The sequence below is a fragment of the Telopea speciosissima genome, chromosome 3 (assembly GCF_018873765.1).
Source record: "Telopea speciosissima isolate NSW1024214 ecotype Mountain lineage chromosome 3, Tspe_v1, whole genome shotgun sequence".
NCBI classification, from domain to species: Eukaryota; Viridiplantae; Streptophyta; class Magnoliopsida; order Proteales; family Proteaceae; genus Telopea; species Telopea speciosissima.
In genome coordinates, this window is record NC_057918.1 from 35,591,120 (window position 1) to 35,595,291 (window position 4,172).

The 4,172-nt window shown below is 37.3% G+C and overlaps 1 non-coding gene across 1 annotated transcript; it reads left to right on the plus strand.

Annotated features, from left to right (window-relative positions):
* The first annotated feature begins 282 nt into the window (after positions 1-282).
* Positions 283-389, plus strand: LOC122657203. The gene has a single exon (XR_006332271.1). It is a non-coding gene; the product is annotated as a small nucleolar RNA R71 (small nucleolar RNA).
* Positions 390-4,172: the final 3,783 nt, after the last annotated feature.

The window sequence follows — 4,172 nt, forward strand, 5'->3', positions numbered from 1 at the left end:
CTTTCACTTTCTCAACAGTAATCATCTTTGGTTTCCTCAACCAAATCATCCGGAATTACTACTGATTCATCGGATGAACTAGGAACAGAAGGTACTACAACGGCTTCTTCAGAAGGGGGGAATCAACAGGAGTATGAGATGGTAAAGACTGAGGTGCACTAGCCTGTTGATACTCACGGCCGCTTCTCAAAACATATATTGCATTTACCTAGCTGGAGGGCCCTTGATCCTGTTGGCCTTGTATAACCCTCATAAATAATTTGGCATAACTGCCACAAGTCAAAACCATGGTGAGGGCATTCTAAGAGGAGGTCTTTGAATCTTTCCATGAATTTAGAAAAGGATTTTTGTGGTTTCTGTCTAAACTGGAGTATGTTACTCTTGAGTTTGTTGGTCTTGTAAAGAGGGAAAATTTTTCTCAAGAAGGCAATGGTGAACTCATCCCATGTATTAATAGAATTTATCGGCAGTCCATAGAGCCACTTCTTGGCCTGGTCTTTTAAGGCAAAGGGTATAAATCTAAGCCTAACTGCATCATCAATCAAATTCTGGATCTTAATTAGAACACAGACCTCCTCAAATTTCCTAAGGAAGAGATATGCATCTTCATTGGCCATCCCATGGAAGTGGGGTAGCATGCTAATGAAGTTGGGCTTGAGTTCATAATTGTTTCCTGTAACAGGTGGTAAGTTGATGCAAGAAGACTGCGCAGCGCTAGTAGGGTAAAACCTATCCTTAAGAGTCTTGGGTTGTTGGTCACCCATGGTCAAAGGTGGGGTTAAGGGTAGTGGAGAATATGGTATTCTAATAAGACAATTAGATGAATCACGAGTCCACACCGTAGCCACCTAAGCAGATATGAGGTCTCCTTTAGAAAAATTTAAGAAAAATAAAAGACTTAAGAAAAAAGTACTAAAAATAAGAGGGAGCCTAAGGTAGATAGTGCATATCTATCCCTCAAGAATCGAAACAATGGTTCCAAAGTTGTAAGGATGTCATATAGGTTAATAGCAAGAGAACTCGTATAGTCTTCTATAGCCACCTACGTGCGACTCCAAGTGGATTCTAATGTAAGGTGGAGGACTACTATACGTTTTTGTCTCTAAAATCTCTCACTATGTCGCTTTCCTGTTATCAAGAGTGGTCACCTCCAAAGATAAGTCATATGCCAAACCACCCAACCAAGTCAAGATGTAGCATCATAGGTAACTTAATCCTATGAGGGACACCAAAAGATGGAGGGTTGGAGCATATAAAGGATTTTAGATTGGGTGCACACTATTTGAAACAGAAGAGAAACAAGAAGAGGTTTTCAAAAACTCTTTTTTTTTTTTTTAGAAAAGGTGGAAGAGAAATATAGTAAATTAAGAACTTCAAACCAAAAATAAAAAAATAAAGTGGTCAATAATCTCCCCAGCAACGGCGCCAAAAATTTGTTTGAGTTAAAATAATACCACAAGCATACGGGTCAATCGTAGCTATGGGTCGAACACGAGGAGATATATGCCACTCTATTTAACTAACTCAAAAATAATGCAAAGTGAACCAAATTAAAGTGTTAAATTAAACTAATTAAACTAATAAAAATTAATGCATCCTAACTCATAAGCATCTAACAAAATTAAGGGATTAAATTGAATGAGCAACATTACAAAGGAGAGGGTAGGGGTATTTATAGGGGGAAGAGAGGAGAAGAGAGAAGAGGGAAGTGTAGGAGAAATATTCCTTAAGAAAAGAGAATATCCTCTCTTCTCCTTCCTCTTTTACAATGCCTTGAATCCCAAGAAAAAAGAGAAAAAATAGAAAGAGGGAGAGAAAAGAATCCTAGCTACATAAACCTTCTATTTCTAGAAAAGTAAATTTCTAATTCTAACTTGTGCTTCCTTTTCTTTGTAAATATCTTTTCCAAGCAATGAGATCAAGGCATCTTTGACTTTTCAACTTTCCAATAGAAATTCGAGGATGCCTTCTTGACAGCATTGTGGAAAGAGATTGGTAACTTGAAATGGGATCCAATAAAATTTGACATGGGGGCTACAGGTGATTTCAAGAGAACCTCCTTACTAGCGTGGGAGAGCAGTTTACCTTTCCATCCTTGTAATTTATTGATGGTCTTTTCCTTCACCTCATTGAAGATGGTTTTTTTTGAGATTCCAGAATCGGTTGGTAACCCCAAATACTTCGATGGGCTCTCTCCATATTTCACCTTCAAAACTCTAGAGAACCACCTCTTGAACTTGACATGGGTGTTTGGATTGAAAGTGAGGTTTGATTTCTGCAAGCTAATAGATTGGCCCGTTGCTCTGCAATAAAGATCTAGACACTCCTTGAGTGAGTTAACTTCCTGCAAGTTCACCTTGGAAAAAAGCAAGCGATCATCGGCAAATAATAAATGAATGATAGCATCACCCCTATGTCGCACCCTAACACCATGTAGATTACCGCAGCTTACGCTTGTTTAATGATCAAATTGAGAGCTTGAGAACATAAAATGAAAATGGTAGGAGAGATTGGATCTCCTTGTCTAATGCCCCTAGTCGGGGTTATAGAACCTTTAATGCACCCATTTATAAGGAGATTATATGTACAGTCTTAAGGCAAGACATAACCCGATAAACCCAAATCGATTAAATCCCAATTTTAAGAGCATACCTTCCACAAAATTCCATTCCAGCCTATCGTATTCCTTGCGCATACCTAATTTCGTGCTAGGAAAGCGTGTTTACCTCGTTTACGCTTCTTAATATAATGGAACATCTCATGTGCAACCATAATATTGTCGGAGATGAGGCGATTTGGAATGAAGGCTGATTGGTTTGGTGCTATGATCTGGTCCAACATTCCATGCAACCGATCTGCTACTAGCTTTGTGATGATTTTGAAGGCCACATTGCATAGGCTAATAGGACGAAATTAATTTGCCGTCTTCGGTACTTGTTTGAGTTAAAATAATACTGCAAGCGTACTGGTCAATCATAGCTACAGGTTGAACACGAGGAGATATACGCCACTTTATTTAACTGACTTAAAAATAATGCAAAGTGAACCAAATTAAAGTGTTAAATTAAACTAATGAAAATTAATGCATCCTAACTCATAAGCATCTAACAAAATTAAGGGATTAAATTGGCGTCCTAACACATGAGCATCTAACCTATCAAACTAACGCAAATTGAAAGGAATAAAAAAATGCAGCCACACATAATAACCACATAAAAGGGAATAAGGGAATAAAAGTGCATCCACAAATCACAACCATATATATATATAAAATAAAAGAAATAGAGGGAGAAGAAGAAGAAGATAGAGAGAGATAGAGGAGAGGGAGTATGAGATTAAGGGTTTAGAGAATGAGATACCTTGATGTGCTTGAACCGGATTGAACTTGCTTGCATGAATACTTGAATAAACTTACCATGGCTTTCTCTTCTAAATCTCCAAGTCTTGTCATCAACATAGGAACTTAGATTAGGAAGCTTTAAACTAAAGCTATTACAACCATTAAACTAGACTTATGAAATCAAAACTAAGAACTTGAAAGAACTAATCTTATGAAATCAAAACTAAAAACTAGAAAGCCAAAAATCACAATTTAGAAGGAAAAGAAGAGACGAAATTTCACTAAGTGAATGAGCAACATTGCAAAGGAGAGGGTAGGGGTATTTATAGGGGGAAGAGAGGAGAAGAGAGAAGAGGAAAATGTAGGAGAAATATTTCCTAAGAAAAGAGAATATTCTCTTCTCCTTCCACTTTTACAATGCGTTGAATCCCAAGAAAAAAGAGCAAAAAATAGAAAAAGGGAGATAAAAGAATCCTTGCTACATAAACCTTCTATTTCTAGAAAAGTAAATTTCTAATTCTAACTTGTGCTTCCTTTTTTTTGTAGATATCTTCTCCAAGCAATGAGATCAAGGTATCTTTGACTTTTCAACTTTCAATAGGTGAGAGAATATCTTTCAAAATAAATCTATCCCAAGTAGAATTCCAAAAGTGCCCTTGGGAAGTTGGAGGAGAGAGAGAGCAAGGGTGATGACTAGGATTTTCACTCAATCAAATAACACAATACGCATCATGTCCTCAAGTAAAATCGTGGAGCACTGGGTGCAGCCCAATAAAAATCATGGACAGTAATGGGCCTTAAAAAATAATGGAATCTAGTGGCAGTGTGGGTC